Source organism: Heterocephalus glaber, unplaced genomic scaffold, assembly GCF_053883595.1.
Source record: "Heterocephalus glaber isolate CG9 unplaced genomic scaffold, H.glaber_assembly_v1.0 deba00001472, whole genome shotgun sequence".
NCBI lineage: Eukaryota > Metazoa > Chordata > Mammalia > Rodentia > Bathyergidae > Heterocephalus > Heterocephalus glaber.
The window spans coordinates 44,040,766-44,050,573 of NW_028258315.1; the positions used below are offsets into that span (position 1 = coordinate 44,040,766).

A 9,808-nucleotide genomic window follows, 5' to 3' on the forward strand; every position below is an offset into this window, starting at 1 on the left:
TCACTTTTTTGGATGCTATTGTAAAAGGAATTGTTTCCCTAATTTCTCTCTCAGTGAGTCTGTTATTTGTGTACAAGAAGGCTATTGTTTTTTGAGTGTTGACCTTGTATCCAGCTACTCTACTGAATCTGTCAATTAAGTCTAGAAGTCTTTTGGTGGAGTATTTTGGGTCTTCTATGTAAAGTATCATATCATCAGCAAAACAGTTTAACTTCTTCCTTTCCTATCTTTACTCCTTTTATTTCTTTCTCTTTTCTAATTACTGTGGCTAATGTTTCCAGAACTATATTGAACAGGAGTGGTGATAGTGGGCATCCTTGTCTTGTTCCTGATTTTAGAGTGAAAGTTTTCAGTTCTTGACCATTTACTATGATGTTGGCTTTTGGTTTTTCATAGATAGCCTTAATCAGGTTAAGACAAAGACCTTCTATTCCAATTTTTCTGTAGTGTTTTTTATCATGAATGGGTGCTGGATTTTGTCAAATGCTTTTTCTGCATCTATTGAGATGATCATATGGTTTTGTCCTTGACTCTGTAATGATGTATTACATTTATTGATTTACAAATGTTGAACCATCCTTGCATCCCTGGGATAAATCCAACTTGGTCAGGGTGTGTGATCTTCTTGATGACCCTGTGTATTCTGTTTGCCAGTATCTTGTTGAGGATTTTTGCATGTATGTTCATTAGGGAGATTGGCCTGTATTTCTCTTTCTGGGTTGGGTCTTTCCCTGGTTTTGGAATCAAAATAACAGTTGCTTCCAGGAATGAATTTGGAAGTATTGCTTCCCTTTCAATTTCCTTGGTGAGTTTAAATAGTAATGGCATTAGTTCTTCTTCAAATATCTTGTAAAATTCCACAGTGAAGCTATCCGGACCTGGGCTTTTCTTTGTTGGTAAATATTTTATTACATTTTCAATTTCACTCATTGTAATTGGGGTGTTTAGAATTTCTATATCTTCTTCATTTAACTTTGGCAATTTGTATGTATCTAGGAATCTGCCCATTTCTTCTGTGTTTTCTATCTTATTGGAGTAGAGGTTCTCAAAGTAGGTATTGATGATCCTCTGGATTTGTTGGATCTGTTGTGACTTCACCTTTTTCATTCTTAATTGCATGTATTTGTGCCTTTTCTTTCCTTTTTTTGATAAGATTGGCTAAAGGTTTATCGATTCTATTTATTCTTTCATAAAACCAACTCTTTGATTCATTGATTTTTTTTTGTATTGTTCTCTTAGTCTCCATTGCATTGATTTCTGCCCTGATCTTTATAATTTCCTTTCTTGTACGAGCTTTGGATTTGTTATGCTCTTCTTTTTCTAAGGAACTTGAGGTTCTGCATTAGGTTATTTATCTGAGTTTTCTCTGTTTTCCTAATATGGGCATTCACTGCTATGAATTTCCCACATAGAACTGTTTTCATTGTGTCCCACAGATTCCTGTATGTTGTACTGGCATTTTCATTTACTTGTAGAGACTGTTGAGTTTCTTCTTTAGTTACTTCTGTGACCCATTGGTTGTTTAAGAGGGTGTTATTCAGTTTCCATGTGTTTGTTGGGGTTTTTGCGGTTTCTTATGTTATTGATCTCCAATTTTATTGCACTATGGTCTTATAATATACAGGGGGTAACTTTAATTCTTTTACATTTACTTAGACATGTCCTATGAGCTAGCATGTAGTCTATTCTGGAGAATGACCTATGTGCAGCCGAAAAGAATGAGGTACATGAATTTTAAAAGGAAAAAGTTCTCCAAAATTATTTAAAGGTGAAATAAAGCAACAACTATCCACCTTTTTTTTTTCTTTTCCAATACCAGAAATCAAACTCAGGACCTTGCACTTACTAAGGCAGGCACTGTGCCACTGAACTACATCCCCAGCCCACCATCCACCTTTTTGAAGCCTCTGAGAAAACGGTATTACATGGTTTAGTACACTTTTCACAACATAGTAAATATAAATTCCAATTCTGCAATAAAGAATTTAAAAGAAAAATATTTTGTGACTTGAAAATAATTTTCTCCCTTCTTCTGACCCTGCTAAGCATATTAGTGCCCTTAACATCAGGGCATTTGTTGCTGTTGTTGTTGATTTTGATTATATTTTTCACACAGTATTTTGAAATAAATAGATAAATGGAAATCTGCTTTAGGAATGCAATGATTCTAAATCATTTCACTAAGAAGCACCTTTTGATATGCTGGTCTGAACTTTTAAATATGAAATGTAAGCTACTTATTTCTGAAGTAGGATTTTCTCCAGTTTTAGTAACTTCTTACACACCAATATTAAAGACATCAACCTGTGCTTTCTAGATTTTTGAAGGTGTTTAATAATATAATAGGTTGGATATGGCTCATTGTCAAGGTTGGGTGGACAGAGATTTCATGATAAATTGGCTACAGAAAGCTAAATAAACTCTTATGGTGAATAATGTTTTGTGTTTTGCTTGAGCCAAATAGATGTTGAAGCCATGTACCACCACAGTCCCTGCTTAACATTCCTGTTTCTTTATTCTTCATAGCTTTCTAATGAACAAATTAGTATTCCTGAGTAAGAGTATAAAAAAGATAACCTTTCTACCAAAACTATAAAGACAAATAAAATATCCACTCATAATACAAATTTTTTACATAGCATTACGGATGCAGAGATAAAGACTGCTGCTCTTCAGTATAACTGGCCCACTCCTTATAAAGACTACAGCAAAAGATTGAATTGTCTAAAATACTTTGAAGTACAGTAATTAAATTCTTTAAACTATAAACATATCCCTCATCTATTGTGTTGCTAGGGAATACATGAGCAAAATCTATCATTTGCACTTCTACTTCTGCAATCTCTTGACAACCAGTGGGAAGATGGTAGAAAACTTTTTCCAGTTGGGAAAGTACATTTCCATTTTAATGTTTTTGTGGCATGCTTTTCCATCCATTGTCTTGTTCCATATTTCCAACTTTCAGTGAAGTCTGATTGTGATGCTTTTTTGAATACATTTTTCTGTGATGAGCATACATCTTGGATAAGTTCTTGCCTACTTAAGTCTATTTTTCCATTCACTGTGGAATTTAACATATGAAAGTTATTATTGTACTCCAGTACTTCCATGTCTGATAGATGTCCCTTGGACACGAGCTTTTCTGCCAAAGTTCTGTCATTTGGATTTGTAATGGTTGGCTGAGATGAACCTTCATAAACAAATACTAATGAACTTGCATATAAGTTAAGCTGCTTCTGGCTTTCAAACCACTGCAGAATTTTCTCAATCTTCTGAATACTAGCAGCAATTGCACCTTTTCTTAAGCCAAACCCATTATGAAAAAACTTAGAGACTCCATCCTTTATAGTTTCTTTTGTTAAGCTTTTTCCAAATTGATGGTTTTGTGTCTCATAGTTATCAGAATGTACATGACAAACCCTCATGCCAAGAACCAAGAATCCAATCTCTTCTATTAATAGGTACTCGCTGACCTATTGCTGAATCATCTCAGATGAGGCAAAAGGATCATAGCTTTGTCGACCTATCTTTACATCCATTATACAAGGTTTATTAAATTTATGGGTCACATCTTCCAGTTTTGGGCATAAATCATTTGGTGCAGTGGGAGGTGACCAGATACCATAATATTTTGGCAAATATTTTCGTAGCTCTAGAAGAACACCACCACTACAATCAGCGGCATAAACCATATTATAAAATTCCAGCTCTCTGGGACCTCTCGGAGGTGGCTGTAACTGTTTCAACACTGTGCCATCTGGATGTTGCAGTATTCCCACTTTGTCCTTCCCGTACCTGTGCCCAGCCACCTGATGCGAGAGGGGCAGGCAGCCCGCCCGCCAACTGAGGGGTGTTTTCGGGGGCGGCATCGCTCGCCTGTGGGGTCCGCATTTCTGGGGTGCTGGGCGCCTCCAGCTGGAGCGGGGATGGCGGCTCCGTGGCCATAACGGAGAGCAAAGGGGTAGCAGAGGCGGCGACAGCAGGAAAAAATAAGGCAGAGGGAGGGGACGCTGGGGAAGACAGGTGTTGCTCAGGCCCGGCCGCGAGGAGGCCCAGGGGTTCCCGCGGCCGGTGCCCTCTGGGGCCCGGAAAGGGGGCCCATGACGCCGCCGAGGCGCGGGCACTCTCTGACCAATTCTCGGCGGAGCGCGGATCCCAGCTCCCTCTCGGCGCTGCCCAGGAGACCAAGCCCATTCCGCAGAGGCGCCCCGCGCTCCCAGGGGCCTTGAACACAACGGCGGCGTCTTCTGTTTTCCATCTTATTAGAATACAGGTTCTCAATGTAGGTATTGATGATCTTCTGGATTTCTGCAAGATCTGCTGTGATTTCACCCTTTTCATTCTAATTGCATGGATTTGAGTCTTTTTGGGGGGGGGGTACTGGGGATCGAACTCAGAACTTTGCACTTGTGAGGCAGGCACAGTGCTACTGAGCTAAATCCCTGGCCCTTTCTTTCCTTTTTTGATAAGGTTGACTAAGGGCTTGTTAATTTTATTTAATCTTTCAAAGAACCAACTCTTCTATTCATTGATTCTTTGCACTGTTTTCTTAGTCTCAATTGCATTAATTTCTACTCTAATTTTTACCATTTCCTCCCTCATACAAGCTATGGGCTTGATTTGCTCTTCTTTTTCTAGAAGGTTGAACTTTGATATTATGTTGTTTACTTGAGCTTGTTTTGTTTTTCTGATGTGGACATTTATCGCTATAAATTTCCCTCATAGGACTGCTTTCATCGGTCTCATAAGTTTCAGTATATTGTATTAGCATTGTTTAATTGTAGAAACTTTCTGATTTCTTCTTTAATTTCATTTGTGATCCATTGGTTGTTCAGAAGGGTGTTATTTAATTTCCATGTGTTTATGTAGTTCTTGTGGTTTCTTTTGCTATTGATTTTCAATTTCATTGCACTATGGTCTGATAATATGAATGGGATAATTCCAATTCTTTTGCATTTATTTAAGTATGTTCTATGAGCTAGCATGTGGTCTATTTTGGAAAATGCCCCATGTGCTGAGCAGAATGTGTTTTCTGATGTTGTAGGGGTGGACCACTCTGTAGACATCTACTAAGTCCTGTTCTTTGGCACTGGCCTATAGTATTGTTTATAACCCTCAAGCAATCTCATCCTTGGCATACAAGGAAGAACAACTGATTAGAACAATTTTTTCACCTTGGCTAAAGTAGTACACTCAGTAATAACAATAGCATTAAGCACACCCTAGAAACTGACAAACAGTGGTAACTCTTAATTTGCTACCTATACCATATGAACAGGAGTTGTAGCTATATAACCAAATCTAAAACAGTGATTTTAACCTCAGGGGAGAAAATTTTAAATGGGTTAGAGGGAAAAGTAGAAAAATAAAGGAAGAGAAAGAGATTAAAAGCAAGGCTGGAGGACAAAGGAAGATTACACAAGGTTTTGGAACTGGTGAAGAAGACAGGAGTGAAAGAAAGAAGGAAGAAACAGAAACAATAACAGAACAAAAAAATAGAAACAATGTTCTCATATAAAAATGAACAAACAATCAAGAAAAAGAAAAAATTAAAAAGCAAAAAAAGGAAGAAAAGCAGAATAAAAAATATCTCTTTCAGGGCATGTCTCCACTGTCACAGGGGTTCACAGAGGGAGCAGACAGAACCCAGATCCGTGTTAATTGACCACAGCAAACCAGCAATAGAATTATGGTGGTGCCGGATAATCCCAGCAAACCTAGGCCTCTTATTCCACTGAAGTTCAGGCTGCTTCTGGTTTCTTGCTGTGAGGCTGGGACCCAAGTTTTTTAGCCTGCAACACTCTGAGTGCCTCCTGCTGGCTTGAACTTGACTCCCTGATCTCCTGCCAGCTTGAACTCAGTTGTCCCTCACCCTGACATTTGGAGCCACTAGACAGAGCCAACCCTAAGCTGCTCTGCGTTCTGACTTCCACTGGCCCCTTTCCAAAATGCCTACCAGCCAATCACCCTATCCTTGGAGGCATCTGATCCCAAATAACTCACCTACCACTGCAGTCCAAAGTGTCCACTGCTCAATTCCACTGGTGTGTTTTTCCGTGGAGGCCTTTAGAGTTGCCAATAGTCACTGTGGCTCTGCAGGTTCAAGCCATCCCTTCCATGCCATGAGCCAGGGCTCAGACAGAAAGTGCCACTTGCCACCTCCCACTTCTGTATTGTGTTCCCTTTTTTTGTTCTCCCCATGGGCTCTAATTTTCACTTCAAATCCTTACTGTGTCCCAGGGATCCACTTCCCTCCTCATTCTCTTCCTCACATTGCTGTAGTTCAGGGTCTGGATTCCAAATATCAGAGAGGCTGTTTCTCTGCTACTCAACATTCTGCCATCTTCCCAGAAAGTATATAACTTCTTGGCAGACTGTTGCTATTGACATAAGAAATTTCCCTTCTTTGTCTCAAGTACAATTTTTGTCTTATCATCTATTTTGTCTGATTGTAGTAGAGCTCCTTCAGGTCTCTTTTGGTTTTCATGTCATTCTTTTTTCTATCCTTTCTCTTTCAACCTATTTGTGTCATTTAATCAAAGCATTGCTTATGAACAGTATAATGTTAAAAGCATATTTTTTACACAGAATCTCACTCTGTAAATCATGTTTTTAAAATCCATTATGCCAGTTTCTGCCTTCTGATTGTAATGTTTAATCTAGACACATATAGTGTACTTACTGATAAGGTAATCCTTATACTTGCCACTTGCTATTTTTCTCTATGAGGCTTACTTTTGTTCCTGCCTTTCTGTTACTGTCTTCTTGTATGTTAAATTTCAGTGTACCATTTAAATTTCCCTTTTATTTATTTTACTATAGTTTTTAGTTTTTTGTAAATTAAAAAATTTTCTCTGGGGATTACAATTAACATCTGTTATGGTCTATGATCTAAAATGTCCCCCCAAAGTCTTATGTGTTTGGAAGGTGATTGGATCATGAGGGTGCTATACTTACCAGTGGATTAATTGATGAGTTAAGTAGATAGATGTGCTGCTGCTAGGAGATGGAGCCTTGGCATGACCTGGTAGGGTATGGCTTGTTACCCGTTCCTTCTTTTTCTCTTTGTTTCCTGGCTGCCATGAGTTGAACACTTTTTCCTCTGCCATCCTGTTTCTGCCTTGGAGCCAGCCAACCATGAACTGAAACAAAAATAAATCTTTCCTTTAAGTTGCAGGTGCCAGGTATTTTTTTTCCCAGCAATGGGAAAGCTACTGCATAACCTTAACTTAACTTAAAACAATCTATTTCCAATTAACACAAGCCTAATTAATACAAACCCAATTTACACAAACCTAATTGCAGAAGTATATACAACTTTGCTCTAACAGAATTCTGCTTTCTCCTCTTCCTCTTTCTTCTTCTTTTTTTCTTAGACAGGCTCTCACTATGTCATTCAGGTTGGCCTTGTACTGACTATGTGGGCCATGCTGATCTCAAACATACAACAATCCTCCTCCTCAGCTTCTCAAGTACTGAGATTACGGACATGCACCACCACACCTGGCTCCTTCCTTCTTTCTTTTGTACTATTAGCATTATGAAAAATATATATCAATATCATTATACATTAGAAGTCCATTAAAATAGTTTTATAATTATTAATATATGCAGCTCTTTTAAATAGTAGGAAAAAGAATTATAGACAAAAATGCATTTATATTGTATTTTATATATACTTATGTAATTGTATTTACTGGCACCTATTATTTCTTCATATGGATTCAAATTATTGTCATGTATTCTTTCATTTCACTTCAGTCTTGAGGGAGTTCCTTAAGTATTCCTTTTATGACAAATATATTTGGAAAAAATTATTTCAGTATGTATGTATGAATTTGTTTTTTTGAGACAGGGTCTCACTACTATGTAGTTCAGGCTGTTTTTGAACTCACTATGTAGCCCAGACTGGCCTTGAACTTAAGGCAATTCTCCTGCCTCAGCCTTCTGAGTGCTGGGATCACAGGCATGTGCCCCCCCACCATGCCCACCTTTCAGTTTTTATCTAGCAGTTTCTCCTTTATCTTTGAAATATAATTTTGCTGAGTATAAATTCTTGATTGACAGTCTTTTCCTTTAAGCACTTTGAATATGTCATCCTACTACTTTCTGGCTTCAGTGATTTCTGATGAAAAGTTAGCTGTTAATCTTACTGAGAATCCCTGGACATAATGAGTCACTTTTGGTGCTTTCAAGAGTCTTTGTTTTTAGCTGGGCATAGTGGTGCGTGCTTGCAATCCCAACACCTGGGAGGCTGAGGCAGGAGGATTTGTCACAAGTTTGAAGCCAGACTGGGCTACATAGTGAGTTTGAGTCCAACATGAACTGCATAGTGAGACCCTGTCTCAAAAAAAAAAAAAGATTCTTTGTTTTTTACTTTTAACAATTTGACTATGGTATGACCAGGTGTCTTTTAGTTACTTGGAGTTCATTGAGAGATTAGGATCTTCTTGTATCTTTCTTGGTTTGTGCACATCCCTGCATACACATATGTAGCCTTCTAGGTCCTGGGGAATTTGCTGGAGTTTTGCAAATCTCTCTATGAAGATCATATTCATTAAATGTTCTGTGAAAGTTCTTGGCTAGTCTCTGATTTTCTTCAGTGGGGTTACGTTCTCAGGTAGCTGCACTTTTAAACAATTACCAACTGATGATTTTCAACAATTGTCTATGATTGGGCATTTCTTGCTGATCAAGTTTTTAATTCATCAAATAAAGACAACCCTTGCATGGGGCTTTCACAGAGGGCATGCAGACAGGGAAAATAGTGAAAAGTTACTGGAGAAGAACCTTTGGGGAGCTTCAAACCTTCTTCCCCTTCTAACAGCTACTAGGATGCTGGTTCTTACAACTACCGTCAGCTGGTTTTCAAAAATTCTAGAAGGACAAAAGGAAAGGGAATATGAATAGAGCAAGTTTAAATGCCACAAATCTCACTGTTCTTACTGTGATTTGGTTGTTCCTCAGATTATTGCAAGCTTTCAGTGATATTCTACAGTTCAGAGTGGTGGAGGAATAGTTACTTTTGCCAATGTTCTCAATGCTTGTCTGCAGGAAAGGACTTTTGCAGGTCTTTATGATTTTGGAAGTGTTTCTCTAAGGAACTGTCTTTTAAACAAATTGCTCTAAAGGAGAAAAGAATCTATTCTATTTAACTGTAGTTCTATCATTTCCAAAATCCTTTGTTGCTTGGTGACCCAAAGGCCTATTTAGAATTGTTGTTCATACCAAAGAACTTCTGTTAACACTATAGAGCAGATTTTCTGACAAAAGTTCTCTTCACCTTTTGTGTGAAAGCATATTTATTTTACTTTCACTTTTGAGTAAAGAATCCTATGTTGACAGACTCTTAATTTTACTACTTTAAGTATATTTTCTAAAGTCTTATAATGAATTATAAGTATTAGTATTGGGTTTTTTCCCAAAGATAATCTTTCCTTTTGCCCTCTAATTGCTTTTAAGACATTCTTTGGAGAAGCCTGCACATGGACCAGAGCAGCACAGGTGGGTGCAGGTCCAAGCTAGGGCCCCTCCAAGACACTAGCAGCTTGGGACCACAGGCCCCAGCCAAAGGCCTGCCTGGAAGAGAGATGCACAGGCATGCAAGCAACAAACAGAGGCCTGCCCAGATACCATTGGTAAGTGCATACAGACCCCAGACAGAAGCCCACTCAGACACCAGCAATTCAGGTGCACAGCCCCCAGTCAAAGGCCCTCCCAGACAAAAGCTACCCAGGGGGGCAGGCCCCAGCCAGAGGCACACTGAGATACCATCCCAAGTGTGCACAGGCCCCAGCCAGAACCCCTC

At 38.7% G+C, this 9,808-nt stretch overlaps 1 protein-coding gene and 1 pseudogene across 1 annotated transcript in view; one reads left to right on the forward strand and one right to left on the reverse strand.

The window, feature by feature from the left end:
- Positions 1-9,593, forward strand: part of LOC101726427 (ankyrin repeat domain-containing protein 16) — a 65,132-nt gene extending 55,539 nt beyond the window's left edge. The window contains exon 8 of the mRNA XM_087181314.1: positions 9,463-9,593. The gene's annotated coding sequence lies outside the window, so the exon portion shown is untranslated. The remainder of the gene's footprint in view (positions 1-9,462) is intronic.
- Positions 2,083-4,164, reverse strand: LOC101726056 (inositol polyphosphate multikinase pseudogene; annotated as a pseudogene).
- Positions 9,594-9,808: the final 215 nt, after the last annotated feature.